Raw genomic sequence first — 25,311 nt, forward strand, 5'->3', positions numbered from 1 at the left:
TTTGTCGCTAAACTCATTTAGCGAGGGATTAGCAACGAAATATGGTTTTTTACTATTTTGCTCGTTGCTAACGTCTTAGCGATGAAAATAATTAATTTTGTCGTTGGGGTAGTGACATCGTAGCGACAAACTATATTTGTTGCTAGTCACGTAGCGACAAATTATCTGTTGTTATTTTTATACTGTTGTTGCTATTTTAATAATTTCCATTTCATCGTTTCAATGATTTCACGACAAAAACTTTTGTCGCTATTCCGGCGCAATATGTTTTTCGAATTACTTCGCGACAAAACATTTTGTCGCTAATGTGTCGCCAAAAGTTTCTCTATAACAACAATTTAGATCATCGCTAATTGGTAGCAAGAATATTCTCTATAACCTCAATTTATATTGTCGCTAAATTTGTCGCTAACTATTTCTTTTAAATATTTTTATTTAGTTATTTTTAATATATCAATCTAAAACATATTAAATGCAAATTAGTAAATAGCCTTTAAATAACCACCATTCATATAAAATAATAATCATAGAATACTCAAAATGTATAGATAGAAAAGCCCCAACAACATATATATCCAAACCATCCATAACCAATATTTATCAGTAATTCTGAAAATCAAAAGAACTCACGTCCATCAATTATTATGGATACACAATTTGTACTTTCAAAAATAGTCGAAATAAAAAATTAATGCAGGTTGGGTCAAGGGCAACGATCATCATCTATTAATAAAGGATCATGCTCCTCAACATTAGTAGTAGGAGGAACTGATGGATTAATCGTAGGTGGTGAAGGATTCACTTCATGTACTCGCTCAAGAAATACCGGAGGAAAGTGATCAGTAAGTGTAGGAATCAATTTATCACAAACTCTGACATATTTGTTATCGGTGCTGGCTTAAAAGCTGATGATGAAGCATTAGATCCAAAAGGGACAAAAAATTTTGACCCATAGTAACTTTTTGCTTCAGACCCAAGACCATATACTTTTTTCTTCTTTGTTCCTCCCGCGGCTTCATAATATGTTTCACATTGATCAATATCTGCCTGAGACTGTGTTTTTTCTCATAATGTTTCTTCATGCCTTTCCTGTAATAGATAGTAAAATTAATACATATTGTATCAAAGAGTTATTGAAAGATTCTTTGAAACAAAATAAACTAAATTGTTGATTTAATAGTAATTAAGAACCTTAAAAGAAAAAGTCATCAGTGAACTCTTAAAAAATCATTACTTTTTGTTTTGTAAGTACACTTATATGTTAGAACTAGATGAGAGTGTTTATTTTGAAGATAGATTCATCAAAACATGATCTATGAGATGGCATATATAGGAGAAGACAGACTACCATCAGTTGACATACATATAGCTTCCTTCAAGTTTACCTGCTGGAATTTGTGATTCCACATAAAAGATCACTGAGAACTCAGATAATGCATTGTCTATTTCAACTTAGAAATTATTTTTAGTGTTGCAGTAGCCTAAGGTCTATGTACAGAGGGTTATTCTTTGGGTAATTCTGTTTATTGGGGGTGGAAATATCTCTTTGGCATTGAAGAAATTAAGATTAGTTCAATTGACCTTCTATAAACTATGGCTTCTAGGGAAGAAATAACTAGGCACAATGTTGGTTTGCTGCTGCAAATACTTTATCCGAAAAAGGCCATGATTTGCAACAAGTTGTTGTTTTCTGTACTTTGATATGTTTCCAAAATCAAATGAACTCAAACTGAAACTTATGCAGACCTACCAAGACAGGCAAATTTCGCAACAAGAAGGTGTTCCTTTACTGCATGCATCTTAATTGGCGATAATCTCCAACAAGACTATATTTTGTGGCTTAGATTTTACAATACATTTAAACAACAAAATATACTATCCCTTAGTCCCAAACAAGACGGCATAACACACAATACTAAATATAAACCTTACTATGGCAACATCACGTCAAAAACAGAAAAAAGAAATCATCTACAAAAAAAACATAGTTCATGGCACTTGATTCAATGCGTCTCATCCATAATATGCTTAGTTGAAACAAAAACCAACAAAAATTCAGTGTATTCCATCCATAATCGCAGGATACTAAGATGGTATTGTCTAAGTTTGTTATTTCTTCTCCAAATTTATGGGTTTTCCATCAAATTCACCAACACAATTTCAGACCTTAGGCGACTGCCACTCTTAAAATAATTCAAACAACCTTTCAAGGTAAAAGCAAGTCACAGAATTGGATCCATATGAAAACATTTTAACATGATATAACTACTTCCCTATTGATTAAAAGGCAAAAAACTTCTTTAGTGTTGGCACCTAGCAATGAAACTTTTAGATTTTCAAATATAAAGTCAGTGAAGTACTAAAATCTTGGACTTACATGAACGATTCGAGAAAGCTCCCATCGTGAACATGTGTGTGAACATGCAAATATAACTCACTCGGAGTTGGATCTTGTCCTTTATCAACATCCTATACAAGAGTTCAAGATATGATGGTTAAACAATGGCCTTTTACAAAAAAGTATGATGGTACATTATGGATTACATTATGGATGCTCTTAACCATTTTTTAACATAGTGATTACCAAATCAAATAACAAAGAGAAGCAGATGCTTCCAAATACAAACAGATGCATAATATAAATATCATAGTTTATTTAGTATGTATATGTACTTACAAGTCTTTTGCGATACTCTCCAATTAAGACAGAGCCTCTTGTGGAGTTCCAATAGCGACTTCTAGTCCACCGCAAGATTCTTTGAATTTATTTCAGGCCTTTCAACAGTCTTAGCATCTTTCCAAAGTTGAATCCAACTTTCCCACAAGTTTTGAGGTAAAAAGTATGGCTTAGTATTACCTGCTTTTTTCTTAGAAATAAAATCCATGTACCTTGTTACTGCTTTAAATTCCCATTCTCTCCTTACTATAGCTTCATTAATGGAGGAGTACCAATAGAAATATTTCTGAATAAATTTCAAATTAAGTAATACATTAATATACTATTCATAAAAGTGAATAACTTTCTAAACTCAATGATGATGAAACATTATACCTTGAATTCTCCAAAATATACATCTCTTATATCGTCAGAAACACCTTTCCAATTGATTCCATTAGGATCACGTTCATTTTGGAAAGAATCAGAAATGAAATTAGAGCATTTTCTAGAAGGTTGCAACCTGTATAAATTTTCAAAGTAATCCATCAAAATCATATCATAAATTAAAAATAGTATGTAATAGAAAAAGTAAAAACACAGACTAACCCTGTAGATATTAGAATAACAAGGGTTCGTGCATGACTACCACTTGAATCATCTTCACCAATCACTACAAAAAAAAAACCTTAAATAGCGGGGGTTAATTTTAAGGTTTGTGGGGGTTTAAAACCCACGCAATACAGTATTGTGGCAGTTGTAAAAACCCCACACAATAAGAGTTGTCGCAAGCAATTTGCAGCAGTTTTTCTTTGATCCCCACAATCAATTAGGGGGGGTTGCTATGTGGATGTCGACCCACACTAATTTAAAATTCTTTTTTTTTTATATTATTTTCAGTTAGAAATAGAGGGGGTTCAAAACCTCCACTATTTTTTGCAATTTCTTATATTGAATGATCCGGGCAATCGTATAAGCTCTAAAATTCATTCAATATACTTTTATTCATATATAATTTATAGAATCAGTAATTAAGCTATAAATCACAATCAAATCCAAAAAACGCCTCAAGGTCAAGAAATATATATTCTTTAACGACATAGCATAAATTCACAAAAAATATTGCATTGTCATTAGTCACTAAAATGATATTGTTAATATCAAATATCTTCATCAAAATGAAAAACTAAACCTGAACACAAAATATCTAATCCAACATTTTAACATCCCCTCCAATCACACAATCTTGTCATCAAATTAATTAGCTAATAATATAGGTGGAATTGGTTTACTACAATGTAATCAACGGTTTTCATGGCTAGGATTACTATCACCACCGCATGATCTTCTTGTGTGCATAGGCAGAATTGGTTCACTCGCAGCATCACTTGGCTGCACTAAAAAAATAAAGTAGAAAATTAATTAAGTCATATGAAAAAATGTAAAATCCTTGACAAATATTATGTCTCAAATTATACTTATCATCAGTTAATATATGTCAACAAAAATTGCACTAAAGAAAGAATAAGCAATATACATATCAAATGAAAATAGAAATGTAAGAACATTACTTAAAGTTATTGTAGAAGAATTTATCGAAGGAGAAGCAAAGAACCCCGCAAATTGTTCTGGTATCATCCCTTCTTTCATTATCATATACGCCTTAAAAGCATCCATCATTTGATTGTGGTTCTCTTGGCATTGGGACGAACATGAGCGTTCACTACTTGAAGCACTTGCACCACCAAAACACGGTCTTACTTGTTTAAAAACTTTACTGGGGACAACTCCTAATCCCAAACATCTAACCCTTCCAGAGTTCTCTTTTCCTAAAAACCTTACCATCAACATCATTTGGCGAAATTTGAGACTCATCCATGGTACTTTGGCTCAAAGTTAGCTCAATTTTTTCCTATATACAAAATCAATGCCGCAAATAAACAAGCAGTAACATTGGAATCACCTTAGTAAAGACAGAAAGATAAAAACTACTTATATGCATACATAAGAACATGTACAATAAGAGGTAAGGGACCACAAGCCATCATAGTACAATTAAATAGCAAAGAATTGAGTCTATATATCCTCCATCAATTAATCAACTAGGTCACAACTATTGCCCTATCTTTTTTTTAACTTGTTGAAGTACAATTAGAATTAATGAGAAAACTAACACAGATTTCTTTTGCAGCTTCATTAACATATACTCCATCTTTATTTTTATGAGTTGCAATATATATTTGTGCTTGTCAAGGTCTTTGTCCCGTTTCAGCCATCTACAAATAAAAAAATTCAAGTTAGACTAATTTACTACTCAAACATGAATACATAATAAGTTAATTTACTAATCACCATTTCCGCCCTTCTCGTAGCATTCGCTTTGGAGCCACCTGTGTGTGAATTTTTTTTCCGTATTTCAGTATTTCTTCTACGCATTTCCTTATAAAAAATAGATGAAACTTATTAAGAAAATCAAATAGTTACATGATAATAAAGACTAGTAAAAAACAGTAACATAAGTACCTTTGTTTAATCTTTATATTGGTAATCAACAAAAGAAATCCACTGATCTCGTGGAATTCCATCTAGAAAATTATCAATAATCTCAACTTTGCTTTTAAGTGGGTCTTCGACTAACTTCCACAAGTTGTTCTTATTTGCAGCCCACTTCTTTCCAATAGATTTGTAAATATGTTGTCGTTCTGACTCTGTTGTCTTAAAGGAGAATTTGAGCTTCAAGAAAAAAAATATTTATTAGCTTATCTATTGCTTGTAAGTATAATATTGAAATTACCAATTATCTTTCTCACCAAAAAGTAAAATAGAGTAAGAGTCTAGTTGTAAGCTTATACCTTTATAATTTGATCGAAAATGCGATTTAAGTATGACATAGGCATACTCGACCATTTCTCAAAGTTGATTGGAAACAAAGAGCAATCACATGCTAAAATTCTACAAAAGCCTGAAAGAAGGCTACGAGGCTTTCCAAATGGTTCATTCAGGTAGTCAAAATTAACCACAATAAGTTCATCGCATGATAAATTAAGCGCATCCGTATTTTTTTATTTTGAGCCTTTAGACATTATTTTCTGAATCTGTAATAAAAACAAGGGATAATGCCCAAGTACCCCCTCAACCTATGCCCGAAATCTCAGAGACACACTTATACTATACTAAGGTCCTATTACCCCCCTGAACTTATTTTCTTAATAATTTTTTACCCCTTTTTAGCCTACGTGGCACTATCTTGTGGGCCCAAAGATGGTTGACTTTTTTTTTTAAACTAGTGCCACGTAGGCTAAAAAGGGGTAGAAAATACTTATAAAATAAGTTCAGGGGGTAATAGGACCTTAGTATAGTATAAGTGTGTCTCTGGGATTTCGGGCATAGATTGAGGGGGTACTTGTGCATTTTCAATAAAAACAAAGATAAGTTGAAACTATGAGAGAAACAAATAACGGTTATTGAATATTCACTTATACTCACAATTATTTACCCATTGCTTCTACAGTCCAATATGAATGTGATTCGCGCCCAATATGCTTTTTGAATGGAGCTTGAACTGTTGGAAGTTTTTCTGACGAGTCTTGTTCTGTAAAAGGTGAATGTGATGTCGAATGAACTAAATGAGCTGGTTGTGATGTAGGATAAGTTGTCGGAGCCAGTTGTGACATAAGTTGATCCATCGTAGCTGAATGTGAAGCCGAGTCAACTGATTGAGATGACTGTGAGCCAGGCTGAAATATTGGAGGTGCCTACAATGCTGGCTGAAATAATGGGACTGAATGTGTTGTGGCCAAAAATGGTGTGGTCGTGTCTGATGGCGGAAATGATGCTGATTGGAGAAATGAATGTGTTGATTCCGCACCTTGAGAATCAGATACTAATTGATTTGAGTTTTATTTTTTCTGTAAACGCTTGAACTTTGGTATGCTGGCAATTCAATATTTCAAATCCTGTAGCATGAATCAATTACTTTCATAAGAATTTTAAAAAATTCAGTCAAAATTAACAACTGATAACTTGTAAATACTACATCTGAACCATAAAAAATAAATACCTCAAACTAAAAAGAACTAAAAAAAAAAGAATCTGTAGAAAAACAGCTCAAAACGCACAAAATTGGCAACTAAAAATTGAAAAAACAGTAGATGAAACAAAGTAGAAACAACTTAAAACACAAAATTCAGCACCTAAAAGCAGAAAAATAGTGGCCAAAAACTGCAAAAATAACAGCTTAAAACACCAAAAAACAGCAACTAATATGCAGAAACAACAACTAACAATAAAAAACAAGCACCTGAAACTAAAAAAATAGTAACAAAATCTGCAGAAACAGCAGCTTAAAACTCACAAAATCAGTAACTAAAAATTGAAAAGTAGTAGATAAATCCAGTAGGATAACTTCAAACACAAAAATTTCGCACCTAAAAGCAACAAATAGTAACCAAAAACTGTAAACACTACAGTTCCAAACACAAAACAACAGCAGCTAAAAGCAGAAAAAACAGCTACCAAAATATTGCAGAAATTGCAGCGTCAAACACAAAATACAAGAAACTAAAAAGAGAAGAGTCAACAACTAAAAACTTCTAAAAGAACAGCTCAAAATGCAAAATATTGTCCAAATCTTTTCTATTTCATTCATTCATATTCTCCTCTATTGCAATTTGGATATTCTCATAGTTATCATCAAAAAATTGTCCAAATTCTTGTTGTTGGTATGTCTCATTCTCATACAGATCCTCTTTATCAACCTCTCCCATTTCAAACAAATCTCTTGGCTTAAGATGTACAGCGACACTCCATTCTTTATCAGTCTCATCATAAACATAGTAGACCATATTCGCTTGTGATGCTTCAATATATGGATCATGGTCCTCGCGATCACCAGTGTGAATCAATTTAGAAAAATTAACACAGTTAAACTTCCAAGCATCTGTGTTGTACCCTCTATTTCGAGAAGTATCGGCCCACAGACACTTTTTGCACTCCTATCTACACTAGACGCAATACACGAAGTGTCAGAGATGAGAAAAACTCCACTATTTTGAGTTTTTGATCCTTGTTCTTTAGATAAAGTTCGAAATTTGAATCCATTAATGTTATAAACACTACATCTTCTTGCATCTTGTGCAGGACCTTGTGCTAAAAACTTCATATCATCATCAGCGGCTCAAGCATATAAGTGGCCTAAAGCAAAAATTAAATGGGACTTTAAACTTGAATCGTTAATAACTTTTATATAATAGATTTTTTTCTAGTTTTGAATTGATAATATAACCATTCTGATTTTAAATTATTTTTCATGAGATAAATACTTTAAATATGTCAAATTTCTTCTAATAATTCCTTAATTTACATGAAAAGTTTAGTTTTTCTACAAATAGTATTCAATATTTATTAAAAAATAATAACTTATAACCTATTATTATAGAAAAATGATGCCCCTTAAATTTGGCGGCCTAAGGCACATGTCTTTTTTTAACACTGTCGAGCCACTGCTGCATATCATCAGAGATGGTTTCTGCGATATCTGGGTTCGTAATCTAAACAAACATAATATATCTTTCAGAAATACTACATTGACAATAAATATGTTCAAAACAAACATTCTACAATTATTTACTCACTCGCTTAGGAAACCAATCAAGAAACTCTTTACTAACTCTCTTCTCTACCTCTGTTGTTGAAACTCTTCGACCTCTTGTACTTCTTTTGGTGTGATGTATGAATTCACAAAATTTTTATATATGTATATTAAATTTTTACCTTATTATTCTACACATTTCTTATAGATCAAAATCACTTTAAATTTCATACTCAATGAATGGCTTCACTGCTGCGCAATTAAGTAACACATATCGATGAGCTTGAGTTTTCTCTAAAGTAGTCAATGGTTCTGTCGTGGAGCCTCCAAGAGGTTTACCTTGTTTTGGAAACATAGATGTCTTTCCAGAAGCTTCATTATTATTTGGTTCATCGATTCAACCTTGACTCAATTTCGTCAAAATAATGAGAGTAAAGAGTTAGAACTTCTTCAACCTTATGCCCCTCAACTATTGATCCTTCTGATTGAGATTTGTTCCGTACGAGAGACTTAAAATGACCTAACAAACTGTGATCAAAATAAGGAAGTGTTAGAAAACTTATTTATATTTAAATTCTATTCCAGATTAGTTCAATAATTTTGTAAATGAAATTTTTTACCTTTCAGCAAAATACATCCAGCGATAATGTACAGGTCCACCTTGTTTTACTTCATCAACTAGATGGACAGTCAGATGAATCATTACAGTAAAAAATGAAGGGGGAAACATTATCTCTAGATGACTCAAGGTTTCCAGAATTTGATTTTGTAGTTTTTCTAGGTCAGAGATGGTTAAGCTTTTCATACAAAGTTGTCTAATAAAGGAGGAAAATTCTACCAGAGTTGCAACGACCTTATTTGGAAGAACATTACGAATTGCTAGGGTAACAGCTGTTGCATGAGGATATGACAATCATGCTCTTTAATCCAAAGATTCTTTTTTTATCCAAATCAATGCAACGAGATATATTACTTGCATAACCATCTGGCACTAAGAAAGTCTTGAGGAAGGCCAACTTCTTCTTCTTTGGAATTGTAAATGCTCCAAGCCGACATTTACCGTTCTCATCCGGCCATAGATCATGCCATATACCCATGTCTTGTAGATCTTTTCGAGCCTTAATATGATCCTTCAATTTTTCTTTATCATTTAGCAAGGTATATATGATGTTGTCAAACACATTCTTTTCAATATGCATAACGTCTAAGTTGTGGCGCAACAAATTAGACTCCCAATATGGAAGATCAAAGAAGATGTTTTTTTTTCTCCATTGTTAAGTTCCACCTTCATCATCATTTCTTTTCTTGTTTCGTACGATTTAACTCTGCTGGTCTTCCAAATGTGACATTGATATCTTTCACCTGTTGAAAAATATTTGATCCTGATAACTTCTTTGCAGGGGTCCTTTCTTCCACAGTTCCATCAAAATGATGCCTCATCATTCTAAATTTGTGATTTCTAGATAAAAATCGGCGATGGCAAATGAAACACCACTTTCCACTATGAGTAAGTCGACAAGGTTCTGCGTCAAATTTACAAGAGGGACATGCAAGACCAGTATGTGTATTCCACCCAGATAAGTTCTCAAGTCCAGGAAAGTCGTTAATTGTCCACATAAGAGCCGCTCGCGTTCTAAACATTTGATTCTTTGATGAGTCAAAAGTATCAAGACCATCACTCCACAACTCTTTCAACTCCTTAATAAGGGGTTGGAGGTATACATCTAAGTTATTTCCTGGTGCACATGGACCTGGAATAATCATTGAAATGATGGAATTTGGTTGTTTCAGACACAACCATGGAGGAAGGTTGTATTGGACCAAAATAACATGCCAAATGCTATGACTAGTACTCATTGTCCCAAAAGGATTAAAACCATCATTAGTTAGGCCTAATCGAACATTTCGAGGATAAGAATAAAATTCGAGAAAATTTGTATCAAACTTCTTCCACGCCTCACCATCTCTAGGATGTCGTAGGGTTCCATCTTGGTTATCATCCTCCGCATGCCATCTCATATGCTCTGCAATTTTAGAACATGTTAACAATCTTTGCAATCTTGGTTTTAAGGGAAAGTATCGCAAAATTTTGCAGGCTTCTTCTTTTGCTTCTTCTTTTTCTTCTTACTTTTGATCGGTGTACGATCTCCATTGATCTTCTTCTCTGTCTTCCATCTAGATGTGTGAAAATACTTACTTGTCTTGGCGTTATCATCATCTTTCCAATATAACATGCAGTCATTTGGACAAGCATCTATTTTGATATAATCAAGACTCAACTTATTTATTGTTTTCTTGGCCTCATAAACAGAATCAGGGATCTTTGCAAATTTAAATGCATCCCTAGGTAGATGTAGGATCATAGTCATTCCCTTATCACTTAATCCAGACAAACACTTAATGTGATAAAGCTTTAACAAAAATTCCAACTTTGAGTACTTGGAGACTTCATACAATTCTTGACTTCCATATTTAACCAACTCAAATAATTTTTTCTTCTTTAAAGCAAGTGTATCATGTGAAGTTTTTTCTTCTTCCACTACCGGTGATGGACCTAAATCAACACCCTCATGCCTTAAGCCCCCAAATGATTAATTAACCAATAATTCAATTGGATTTTCAATGGGTGGTGTAGCCTGAGTGGTATCTATGTTTCTCGAATTAGGAAACACATTCATTTCTCCATGCATAACCCAATTGACATAATTCTGTGGGAACGACTTGTTGATCAAATGGTCAAACACTATATTTCTAGTTTAGCACTTTCCAAAACCACATTTAGGACATGGACATTTAATTTTATCTCCAATAGCTCCATTGTTGAATGCAAAATCTAGAAATTGATTTTGGCCAAGCAAATACTCCGATCTGTTTCTTGGCATTCGAATCCAAGACTTATCCATTGAAAAAATAGATTAACGTGTAAGAATATCACCTATGAGATTTCATGAGTAAGAAAATGAGTGTCCATTAGAATCACTTGATGAGAATAGCAATATATTAGCAGAGAACACACAATCAAATAATTCATAAAAATACTCACACTTGAATGCCAAATCCTCCATGTTAATGATGAGACATTGTCTTATAAATGTACTAAAAATGTATAAAATCATATTCAAAATAAACTTGTAATAAGATAAAGTTTCATTCAACAAATCATTAAAATAACAAAAAGAATGAGGAACTTATAGTTTATGCAATAGTTGCAATACAATGAATATGAATCTCATAACTTTAACTACCTAATTGGAAACAAAAACACATCCAAATCTCATTGTGCAGTGGCTATGTACCAACAAAATTTATCGTAATTCCTTTTTTTTACAGCAAACAGGTACAACAACCACTCGAGTTGGTTCAAACTTCAAAATAAAATCAACACAAAAACTTTCCTCCAATAAATTATCAACATATCATAAGACAGAGCCTTCAAAACAGATTTTGAAACAAAAAGTACTTCTAGGTATAGTACTCTACAAACAACCCACACAAAAATGACTATATATAATGAACATTCAATTCTATAATGTTATCATTCCATCGAATATCAAACCATACAAAATAACTGAGACAAATCTTATCACTTTCATCTAGATAAATCTTATTATCTCAATTGATTGACTATCTAAACATATATAATTTCAATCATCCATAATCAAAACATAAGAAAATAAGATAAAAGTTACAACTCATAAAAATAAATCTAAGTTAGTATATGTCAAAACAACTTAAGTTCTAAAACAATCAACATAGTAATGTACAACAAAAATCATATGAAAAAATACAAATGAAAATCTAATCAGTAGATGGGAAGCACATTTGTGAAAGTAAGGGAAATAAACATCTTCCACAAATGAGAACCCTTCTCTACTGTATCCTTCACATATTTCAAATCCATCTACAGAAATCTACAAATTCAAACAAGCACTAAATATAAATGTATCAAAATTTGAGATACCAATACCAAAATTTGAGATACCCATACTAAAATATGAGATACCCATATCAAAATTTGAGATACCCATATGAAAATTCGAGATACCCATATAAAAATTCGAGATACTCATATCAAAAAAAGATCAAACTCAAAAAAATAGCAATTATTTTGTTGAAGAAAAAAATAAAATTGTGTACCAGATTGTGTGGAGAAGCTACAAACAAAAACTCTTTAATTGTAAACTGCAAAGGAGAAATAATAACAGAAAGCGTCTAAACTTGTGAACTGCAAAGAGAGGTAAGCTTTTGAGATATGAAAAATATTTGCTAAGAAAAATTGAGGGAAACCAAAACAAAAGCAGGAATGTTGTTGGGCTATTTTTTTTGGGATCTGTGAAGGTTTTGAACCGCTGCTAAATATTTATATTTACGTCAATTTAGAAAACCCCCAATTAATATAATTTGCAGGGGTTGGAACTGACCTCCGTTTTTAAACTCCCGCTATTTAAGGGTTTTTCGGTAGTGAATATGGTTACTTTGAGTAGATGCACCATCACCTATAGGATTGTTCCGAGTAGATGTATCCTGACCTATTGGGTTACTCTGACTAGATGTATTCTGACATATTTGATTTCCATGATTAGATGTAATAGGAGATATCTCAGGAACTGTTGGGTTACTACTTTGACCTGTTGTTTGAACGACTGGTGTACTGCTAGTTGTTCGAATGACTAGAGGAATTAATGTTTGAACGACTAGCGTACTTCTATGAATGGAACTTGTACCACCTTGTTAAGGAATAATTATACTTGGAATGACAATAGTAGGAATATTTGTAGAAATAACATAATTGCTCCTAATTGATGACAACTTGCCTACACGACCTCTTCTTCCTGGACCTCTAACTCGAGTCATGATATCTATAAAAATTATAACAATGTTGTTAGACTATCATTGGTAAAATTAGATGTTCCGGGAAGAACATGAAGAGCAATTCAAATAAAGGAAAAAAGACAAAAAAACAAAGACATACAAGACAATTAATGTTTTAGTCAATTTTAAGAAAGAGTAATATAGTTTATTAGCAATACACAAAAATAAAGAGCCTAACAGAAAAACACCAAACCTGAAGGATTGGTGGTTATATTAGGCTGAGATGAAAGTGTTGAAGGGATTGCCACAAAGATCTATATTTCCGGCAAAGAAATCTATTTTTTGGTTTGAAAAGCTAATGACTCTGGGATTTTACATGCAAAGTTATTGAAAGAAAATTTCAAGTATTTCAAACTATCACAAACAAAATCATTAGGCGATGTTTCATTCAACAAGTTAGAAGAAAGATCCAACACTTCAACAAACTGAAATTCACTTGGTAGTGCACCAGAAAATAGGATTTTACTTAAAGATTTTTTTTAGATTCTTCAGAAAACTTAGCTTTTGTGGGAGACCTCCAACAAATGCATTGGTAGAAAGATTTAGAACCTTTAAGCTCTTTAACCTTTAATCTCGGTTCTTGATAAGATACTATCAGAAACAAAATGTTAATTTTCTTTCAAAATACTATAAAGTAACAGAACAATAAGAGAATAATATAAAATATAATCATATATCAGTGATTATTAGCCTCAATCAAGAAAAAATAATAATGTTCAATGATAAAACACACATAGTTAAAATCCAAAATCTACTTGTTATGCTTAAGTATCCTAAATTGAAAAATAAAACTAACACATCAATAATCACTATATATGTCTTCTTCAAACTCTTCCTCTTCATCTTCCTCGTCTTCTTCAATTTCCTCAGTTTCATATTATTCTCCTACTGATTCTTCTTGAATTTCATGATGCTCTTCTAAAAACCTATCATCAGTGGTTGATCCATTTCAATTACATCACCATTTGGATCATGTAACAACATATGCTTATCGAATGAAGTTGTTGTATCCGTCTCATAGACTTCAACTTCTTCAACTTGAAATGGAACATTCAATTCTTGAGTTGTCGCAACTTCCTTGTGAGGTAAATCAACAATATTTCGAGGTTTTACCTTCAAAACAGTGGCCCAATCATCCTTACCTTCAATACAGTGGGCCAATCATCCTTGTCTTTTTTCTTGCTAGGATAAGACAAATAACACACTTGTGTTGCTTGCATTGCAAGAATAAAAGGTTCATATTTTTTATATCGACGATGATGGTTAATATCAACTAATTTGTATTGACTATGCCTTTTAACACCAACATCCATAGTTGCATCAAACCATTCACATTTGAATAATATAGTTTGCTTCAATGGTGCTTCACGATATTCAACTCGTATAATCTCGTTTATCCTTTCATAGTAATCACCAAAATTTGGATCCAAGACACAAACTCCACTGTGTGTGAAATTTGTATCCATTAACGAAATACATTGAATGACATGTAGCGCTTTTTAATGATCCAAGAGCAAGACACTGTAAATACTTATTCTCAATATGATTGCATCGGACCTATTTACAAAAATTGTATGACTTCTTTTAGTTTCAAAAGTTAATTTAAGTATGATTTATAAAATATGAGTACTTTTGAGTCCTTACATATTTCTTGAACCATAAAGAGAAATTTGCTCCAAGGCTCTCATCGATTTGACTCTGAGATAAATTCTGGAAGTCTTCTTCCGTACGTTGCATGTACATACTTCATTGTCATAAAATAAGTTAAATTAGAAGTCATGATATATGAATATGTTTATAGTATTAATTGAATACAACTAACTTTTTTTACCTCAAAAATGGCTCAATCTCTTCACAATTTAGTAAAATGTAAGTTTGGACTGCCTTTATTTCTTCGAGGTATAAATTCCTTTTTTTTGCTTCTCTCCATAGTCGACCTGGATGGGTGAATATTGATAAACTTACTTCAAGATCCTCCATAACACCACCATCATCATTACGATCCACATTATGATTTTGTGACATGACATGAGGTTCAAAAGAATGAGGTAATAATTGTGTTGACTCTGTCATCAAGTATGCTTCACAAATGGAACCCTCAACACTAGCTTTATTTCCAATCATTCTTTTTAGAGTTCCAAGATACCTAAATATATAAATGGATGGAATCATTACATTAGAAAATTTATGTATAGGATACTTGTCACAAGCTTGATATGACGCTTCATATTTACCTTTCAAAAGGATACATCCATCGATATTGTACAGGTCCAGCAATTATTGTTTCATATGGAAGGTGCACAGGGAGATGTTTCATTGAATCAAAGAATCCAGGAGGAAATATAGGTTCTAACTTGCACAAAATTTGCAGAATGTCTCACTCTAATATCTCCATGTCATCCACTCATTGAGTGGTAGATGTAAGATCTTTAAAAATTAAGCTCAGTTCTGTAAGTTCCTGCCACACATTGCTAGGAAGTAGTTCACGAAAATCAATAGGCATTAGTCGTTGCATGAAACATGGAAATCGTGACTTTTCATGCCAAATGATCTTTTTGTATTTGTGTCTGGACATTTACCCAAATTAGAAACATACCCATTTGGAAACTCTAAGCTTTTCATCCAATTGAACAAGATTCCTTTGTTTCCTTGTCTATTGTATATACAACTTAAGGGTTATTTTCCATTAGTATTATGTGCCAATTGAGGTCGATTGTAATACCTTACTATATCAAGACGAGATTGTGGATTGTCTTTTGTTTTGTCTTCAATATTAAGAACTGTGTTGAATACATTATCAAAAACATTTTTTTCAATATGAATGACATCAATGTTATGTCAAATCATGTTGGAACTCCAACAAGGAAAATCCCAGAAGTTGCTTCGCTTTTTCCATCCAAAAGACTTACATATTCTTCTATTAACTACTTATGCATCTAGCTTTGTAACTTTAATCCCAAGTCACAAATTTGGTTCAGAATTTCCTCTCCTGTTATATAGGGTGGCGGTGGTGTTTTTACTGTTCGACATTTAAGAAAGTTTTTATAATCTCTCCTAAATGGATGATGTTGATCAAGTAACATTCTATAACAGTCAAATAAACATGTTTTCCTTCCATGTTGTAACTGAAAGGATTGTGTTTCCTCCATACAATAAGGACATGCCAAATTACATGCAGTACTCCATCTCAATAACATAGAATACGCAGGAAAATCACTGATCGTCCACATCAAAGTCGCCCTTAGTGTAAAATTTTGTTTCTTTGAGATGTCGAAGTCTTCTAAACATGTCTCCCATAACAAGGTCAATTCCTTTATTAAAGGTTGTAGATAAACATCAATTTTGTGGTTTGGATTGTTTGTCCCTGAAACAATGACTGTTAAGAACATATAAGTCTCCTTCATACACATCCCTGGAGCTAAATTGTGTGGAGTGACAGTCACTCCCCACGAAGAGTATTTCCTCCCATACTGAGTAAATGGTTGGAAACCATCAGTACTTAGTCCCAACCTTACATTTCTTGGTTCGAAAGAAAAAAAAGAATGAGTTTCATTGAAGTGCTTCCAAGCCTCAAAGTCTGATGGATGACGCATTACATCATCCTCTTTTATGTGCTCATGATTCCATCTCATGTCAGCAGCTTTAGCATGCGATGCATATAATCTCTTCAATCTAGGAATCAAAGGAAAATAATACTTTCTTTTATAAGGGACCAATTTCCTCTTACAAGAGCCAACACGATGCTTATACCTCTGGGAACCACAAAATTTACAAGATGTAAGGTGTTCATCATCTTCCTAATCTGATTCACAACAATCAATATTTTCAACAGGCAAACCCAAGCTACACACTAGCTTTTTTGTTTGATAATATCTATCAAACACCATGTTATCTTTAGGTAAAGCCTCTTTAAATAATGTGTCATTTGGTTATAACCTCGCTGTGACATATTATTCTCCATTTTAATACTCAACATACGATAAACAACTGCAAGTTGAGAAAGGGAAGAACCAGGATATAATTTTGCATCAGCAGCCTATAACAAATAATAAAATTTCTGAGACTCTGGATTAGGCTCCTCTTCCATTGAAGGAATTAGATCCTCCTCCATTGGAGTATTTGGATCCTCGTCCATTGAAGGATTTGGCTCCTCCTCCATTGAAGGTTCATAATGATGGGAGGACTCAGAGTTAATATTGCTATAAGAATTCCAATTCGAACCATGGTGGAAGTTGGGACCTGCTGCATCCAAAACCATTTGTTGATATGGATTATCATATCCTAATTCAGATTGAGGACCATCATTCAGATCATTAGCAGAAGAAATCTCCGTGGTCAACTCTTTTTACCCTTGATGTTTCCAAACATAATAGTTCTCAACAAATCCTGAATAAAGAAGGTGATATCTAACGGTCTCAACATCCATGTATTTAATGTTGTGACATTTTTTACATCGAAACGTAACGTTGTTACCACTCATTCAATTTGGTTGAGAACATGCAAACTAAATAAAGTTATTCATACCGGTGACGAAACTAGAGTTTATACCCCCTTGTCCATCCAAACTCTCATACATCCAACTACGCTCTAGATTATTCATGTTCCTAATAATGTTAAAATAATTATAATAATTAGAAATCATCTTTTTTATAATTTATACAGAAAGGATGACCATCTCATTGATCTTTTAGTTAAATTAATAAAACATAAAAAAAACATATATATTTATTGTTCTCCAAAATAAGGGTTAACAAAAGTTTTAACTGAAAAGAAAATTAAACCTTTACACCTTAATAATTACCTCAAAGTTTGGCCATAAATGTTTCATAATAAGAACTTCAAAGACAAACTTGTAGATTTAATAAGCAAGTAGAATCTAGCAAACAACTTGTCAATTATAACTTTCAGCCAACTTTTTACTTTTTTCTTATCATATTTTTGTAAATAGACAATTTTATCAACCAAAGTGAATATTGAAGTACAGGAAAAAACTGAGTACTGAATACTCGACAATGAGCCTCGATATTTCAGTAAAATATTCAATCTTTACTATTTCCAAAGCAACATAGAGTAACTATTTCAAAGAACACAAATAAATTCAAGGTATCTTCTTACCCTTCTAAGTAGGGTAACAATAATTATATTCTCTTGTTAAATATCTATTTGAGCACAACGTATGTTGCCTCTATCATGGACTTGGTGAATAATTAGATTAGTAAATTGCATATAAATACAATAGGGGTAACCCATCGGTGGCCCCTTAAACTTGGCATCAACTTTCACTTCGACACTCTAACAAGACTTTGTTCATTTTAAGCACCTCATGTCAAACCTCATTCTGTCATTTTGACACTTTTTATCTTTTCAAAACCACATTTTAAGAGCGTACATTCAGACGCCTCTTATGTTTAAACAAATCAGATCTGACACGTGGAATTTTATTTTATTTTTTAAAAAAGGTCAATTTTACTTTCTTTTTTCTTTCTTCCAGATCCCAAACCCCATGTCCCACCTCTTTTCTTCTTTCTTCTTGTGCTTCCTTCCCCTTTTCATTTGTTCTTCCTCATCAAAAAGGCAAGAACATAGGTTAGTTCACAAAATAAAATACGTTAGAGAATAAGGAAATCATATCAAATAGAAAAGTTTTTGTATGACAGTTAGAAAACTATTTCTTGTGCTACTATGATTGAGATTCACAATGAAGGATATGTAAAATAAATTTCTTTTTTTCATTGGAGGTTGTTGTTTATTTTTTTTATCCCTTGAAATTAATCGAATTTCGTAATTTCAATGAAGAAGGTAAGAATGTAAATCAATTTTTCCATTTGAAAGAAGTTGATTATTTTTTTTCATTTCCTTAAAATCGATTTTATTTTTGAATATGAATCAAAATGCAAATTTGATTTTCAAAGAAGATGGAAGAATCAAAGATTGTAACCTAGTAAAGTATTGTAGAATTTTTTTAAAAAGTTGTGTGGTGATAGAGGATGGTATAAGGTGAAGAAAATGGAAGGAAGAAAGCAAGGAGGAAGAAGGAGAATAAAATATTTACAAAAAAAATTCAAAATAGTTACAAAAAACGTCTCTGACGCGCTTAAAATTCGTGTAGCACAAGTACCATGCTTAGTCAGCGAAAAGTGTCAAAATGACACAATAGGACGCGACATGAGGTCTAAAATGAACAAAGCTTAATTAAAGTGTCTAATTGAAAGTTCGTGCCAACTTTAGGGGGCCACTGATGAATTAGGCCAATACAATAATGCATATAACTAACTAATATCAATTTTAGAAATAAATAGATACAGTTGCACATCATTGTAAACAAGTTAAATAACGATACAATAATTAGCTCAAGTAGTACCTGATAAGAAATGCAAGATACAAGTATTTTTCTACCTTAAGTTTCTTTTCTTTTTGCTACTCTATCTTCTCCTCCAGACACTTTTGTTTGGCTAGCTGTGTGCTTCAGTTGTGAACTTCAGGAACACTTTTCTTCAACTTTAGCTATTAAGAGTTAAAAAATTAATTATACAAATAATAGTAGTAAATTAATGTTACTTCTCAAAAAGAAAATCATAATTTAATATATTATGGGAGTATTAATATGTGAAAAAAGAGACATGAAGGATGAAGATAAATGAGAGGGGGGCTACTAATAAAATGCTCAAATTTATATCGAGGAATACTTTTAACACTGCAAACCGAAAACAAAATCAAATATAACAGGGAACTATTGATAATATGTTAATTATATTGATACTGGTCAGTACTTTTACCACTGTAAATAGAAAGTAAAAGAAAATATACGTATTGTTATAGTTATCAACATATTCAGGTTACTGTTCATACTTATGACTTGTTGCATGTCAACTTAGTCTTGTAGAAAGTAAACTTATTGCCAACATACGTTGCAATTTATTAAAGTTATCTTATTTGACTAGTTATAGAAAAATCTTTAAGCTAGAACAGGGTGGGATGACTGCGTGGATTGGGCTATGATTTGCGATAGTGCGACTACATCTTAGAAATTCAGGATCAAAATTATGTACAAACCACTACTGCCTCAGTTTCAGAAAATATGTCAGACGAATTTAATTTTATTTCAAGAAGTGATTCCTGGGCATCAAATCATCTTATGGTTGGTGCTACATCACAGATTATCCATAGTCGATAGAATCATTGAATGAGTTATTCACATTGATCTACAGTGTGTATTTTCTTTTGGACCACTGTTCAGTATACATATGCTTATCAATTTTTAAGCATCTCTCTGTAGGCCAAAGACAAGGATATACTATGATTGTCAAATTTGTCCAGAACTAATTCCATTTTAATTATGACTTCTTCGTAAATGTTTAGTTTGTTAATTTAGTATCTTTTGTCAGTAACATTTTCTCTAATTAAAGGATGATACTACGTCTTTACAAAGATCAGTTCCCTATTTTATAGCTGAAAGGAGTTCTAAGCACACCGTACATGATATGATCTGATCATGAAAGTAAAAGCGATTGCAATATGGAATTCAAAGTCCATTCTCACATCATTCTTTCACATCACTCTTTCAATATCTACAAATTATAGTTTAAATGATAAGGTAGAGCCTTTATAATCACCTGCTAATATTTTTTCATCTTCACCACTTGCAGAAACATTCTAAACAATAGAATTCAAAACTTTACTAAGGTAAGACAACAACATACATATTAAATTTTGCAACTAGCACAACATTTTCACATTTGTGTGAAACTTTCTAAAACAGAAAATATCTACTGATAAGAAGAACATTTGAACACTTCTCCTGAAACAAGAACAATGGAGAAAGGAACGTCTAGTTACTCTAGCAGGACTCCTCCGACACTATTACAATTTCAAGTTAAGAGACACGAACATAAATGAAATCACAGAACTTTATTGATGAATTATCAAAGTATCATAAGATTGTACAGAGCAACAAGTTGAATTTCCTCAAGGCAGAGAATATTTTTACTGTTCTTTTTTTCTTTTTGAGTTTCAGAGAAGGGAAATATACTAGATAAGAAGTTTTCTTTATTTCTCCATTTGCAATCATTTATTAAAATCTCATGATTATATATGGCAGTAAAGAACTTGAACTAGTCTGCAACTAAAGCCACAATATCAAAACAAAAACATTTACGAAGAAATAATATCAACAATAATGATAAAACACTCAACAATGCATCCTATCTATTTGTTCCCTAAAAGATATCAAATTTTCATAAATAAATAAAAAACCCTACCGGATTCCAAATGAATTAAAGCAAATAACTAGCATATTCACCAAACTTAATAAATAAATAAAGAACCCTACAAGATTCAAAACTAATTAAAGCAAAAAAACTACCAGATTCACCCAATTTCATAAATAAATTAAAAACCCTTTCAAATTTTAAACGAATTAAAACAAATAACTAGCAGATTCACCCAACTTCATAATAATAAGCCCTACCAGATTCCAAACGAATTAAAGCAATGAACTAGGAGATTCTTAGGTGAATAAAAGTAACCAACTTAATTGCAAATAACAATCAAAGCACATGAACAAACCCTAGAAGATATCAACTCTTCAAGAACATAATAGATTCACATAGCTGAAAAACCTCAAGAAAGCAACTATTTTTCCTAGTGCTTCAAAAGTCAGTGATTTTGGTACTATGTGCTTCAACAGTACTGATGCTCTCCAAGTCTCAGGTCTCTTACATAGTTCAATACTCTAAACAAGAAGAAAGAATAAGGGAAAGTTGTTGACAAGTTCTCCAAGCCGATGTTCACTCGATGAAGATGGGTTAGGTCTTAAGAAGAGTCTCCAAGAGCGATGTGTTTTGGAAGAGAGAACATGTTCAGGAAGAAAGAAAAACATCCCTAATATTTACTTAATAAAAGCAACGAATTTAGCTACGAAATTACATATCTGTCGCTATATATATTATTTTGTTATAGAATAATTAATAACAAAAATCTTTAGCTATAATTTAATGTTGTTGCAAAGACTTTAAATTATATTTAGTTTAGCGACAAAATTCGTCGTTCCCTCCGTCGCTAAGTTTCGACAAAAAATATATTATGCCAGTTTTTGGTGCAAAAAAAAAGGCAAAAATTTGGCTTTTTGTTGCTAATTCGTCGCTAGTTTGTCATAATGTGGATACCAAATTTATTTTTATTTTTTTAGCAACATATACATTATTTTGTCGCTACTCCATCGCTAGATAGCTACGAATTTATGGTTGTCGTTAGATATTTGTTGCTAAACGCTATTTTTTTGGTAGTGTAATGTTAATTAAGTGCTCTTGACTGGATTTGAATGTGGACGCAAGATTTGTAATATTGTGCTTGGAATCTGACATTCGTGCATATGGTGTTAGTGGTGTAAGGCTATATGCTCATTTCTATTAAAAGACTTTTTTCCCATTTTTATTTTCTTGAAGCTTTCAAATATTTTTGCTTGGATAGCTAGCTCTAGACTTATTCATAATGGTTTATTCTAATAAAACAAAAAGAAACAAGAACCAATTGGATTATTCTAAATGGGCCGGGCATTGGGTTAAAAATAAATAATAAGAATTTTTTTAAAAAATAAGGTAATTTGGGTTAATTTTGGGGATTTCGTCAAATGGAGGTAATTTTGGTCAAATTAGTAACATGAGGGATAAAATTAACTTCATTTTAACGGCGAGGATAAAGCTAAATAATAAATCAAAGTTGAGGGATATTTTTGACTCTTTTTTTTTTAAATATATAATTCCTTAATTTCTCTCTCCCTCTTATTTACCTTCTATAAATCTAATATAGTTACAACATCTCTATTAGAGTTCTAATCAGAATCAAATTTTTCTTTCTCATAAATATTATCAAGATCAAATTCTATACCTTCACTATTTTAAAAGTGCGTTCAATGGAAAATATGAATATTTTTTCAATTTTAATTCAGCACGACGGGAGATGGAATGAAACAGACATTCACCATAATAATTGATGCAATTATTTTATTGATTTAATTTTTTATAAACTTATAGTGTTAAACATTTATTGATTGATGTTTTTTTGGTTATTTATGGTGCTTATTCTATTACGCGTTATTAATTTTGTGTCTTAAAAAAACTATCAAAAAATATAAAATAAGATTTTATAATTTTGTTATATGACAATATTAATATGGAAATCAATGTTAAATAGTAATTTACTCACTTTTTAATTAATTTGATTATCCAAAATAATTTGATAAAATTCTTGGTAAGATCGTGGTGAAACATTGGTTCAAAATATGTACTATTTATCATATCAATTTTACACCATAGTGTACACCATTCAAGTACACTATGATTGATGTGTAAATTTTTAAAAATAGATATTATATGATGGTATTATGCATTTAGTTGATTGTTTAGTTAAATGAATTATATAATTTAAGTAGTTACGTTTGGTTAGTTTGTGGTGTAAAAGTTTGGTGTATATCCAACCTTATATATTAGATTGAAATGTACACCCAATTGTCACCATAATGTACACCTTAATCATATAGTGATGATGTTATACACCATTAGGATTGTAACATATAATCTCGTTCGACTTTATCAATCTTCATAAATCAATGTTAAATGTAGTTGGTTATTAGTTGGTGTTTGAATTTCATTATAAGAATAATGAAGTGAACATCAATTTTTAACCATATTATACATCATTTCGTTTGTAACTTTTTTTTCGGTGATGTAAAAAATAATAATTGTGTATTTCAAATTTGATAGTTATAACGGTTGTTTAGTAGGTTCTTTAATTTTTATTTTTTTTTTAAATGTATTGCAGGAAGGTATGTGGATTTCAAGATTGAAAGACTAATATGTGACGTAAATAAAAAAATTTAAAAAATAAATCAAATACAAAAACTTGTACCAAATATCCATATGAGGATTAGCATTGTTGAGTTAATTTTTTTTTTTTAATAACACCTTTTTTTCATAATCTAATTGAATGTTATTAGCGGATTTGAATATTAATCATATGATGTAATTAGTTCTAGTATCATTTATGTTGGTTTTACTTGTGGTATTAAATGTCATTTGAAAATAATTGGCACGAAAAATCAACTAAATTAGTATTTTATATGGGGTAGAATTCAACAATTGTTGGTACATTATATGGTATAATTTTGATATGGGTTAGAATTCGATAATTTTTGGTAAATTATATTGTTCAAATGTTAATATTAATATATGGTACATTTTTTATATTGTAAATTTTTAATGTTATTCGTAAATAGTGTCATATAATTTTAGTATAGTTTCTAGTTCTATACCACAATGTATACTATTTTAAAGAATCAAATTATATACTAGTACAATTGTCTCTACAAATAAAAAAATATATATTGAAATCATATTGTACATCAGTTGACACCATAATAAGATATCATATTTTCGTTTTTTACAATATCACCTAAAAGAATTTTACTATAGGTATACAAATTAGTATGCATAAATAATTATTGTGGTATGCAAATGGTTATTATTAGGGTATGCAAATGTTTTTTAAAAAAAAATTACTTTGTATATATTGGTACTTATATAATGGTGTTATAAAAAATTTGTATTATAGTGAATGTCTAATTATGTGGAGTCCTTATAGGATATGGTTAAGAATCCTACTTTGGGACCAAATAAGGTTTTCCCTATAAATAAAGGTTTTCTTTCATTGTAAACAAGATTTGTGAAAGAATTATGAATCTTGAATATACTTCAAGATGAATAAGAAGTCTTTTCTCTTCTCCCGACTTTATTCTTCTTCTAAGTTTATATAGTTTCATAACACGTTATCAACACGATTGTTCTATTCTTAAAAAATTATGAAGAAGAGGGGAAAAGTGCAAAAGAGATCTTGCATAAGTTATGAAATAAGGTTCTTATATCTTCAAGGTATGATTTATCTTTATGTTATAGTTATTTATGTAACAGATCTGAAGGTACCATCTAAAGTAAGTATTTAAAGAGACTTGTCAACTTTATATACGTTTAATTTTATCCGACTGGAAGAGAATTCCTTAATTTATTTTAATAATTAAATAAGCACAATTTAGTGAAAGATATGTTCNGGATGAGAAGAGAATTTCTTAATTTATTTTAATAATTGAATAAGCACAATTTAGTGAAAGATATTCTACCTTTATATGAGTTATGTGATAAAT

At 31.4% G+C, this 25,311-nt stretch overlaps 1 long non-coding RNA gene across 2 annotated transcripts; it reads right to left on the bottom strand.

The window, feature by feature from the left end:
* Positions 1 to 3,836: 3,836 nt before the first annotated feature.
* Positions 3,837 to 21,156, bottom strand: LOC114075170. 2 transcript variants are annotated; one of them, XR_003575573.1, is made up of 7 exons: positions 19,515 to 21,156; positions 6,143 to 6,612; positions 5,180 to 5,389; positions 5,009 to 5,095; positions 4,831 to 4,932; positions 4,228 to 4,568; positions 3,837 to 4,048 (listed from the first exon to the last, which is right to left on the bottom strand). It is a non-coding gene; the product is annotated as an uncharacterized LOC114075170 (long non-coding RNA). The 2 variants fall into 2 exon arrangements; XR_003575572.1 differs by having other exon boundaries at positions 3,837 to 4,053.
* Between the last annotated feature and the right edge of the window lie 4,155 nt (positions 21,157 to 25,311).

This window comes from Solanum pennellii, chromosome 12 (genome assembly GCF_001406875.1).
Source record: "Solanum pennellii chromosome 12, SPENNV200".
NCBI classification, from domain to species: Eukaryota; Viridiplantae; Streptophyta; class Magnoliopsida; order Solanales; family Solanaceae; genus Solanum; species Solanum pennellii.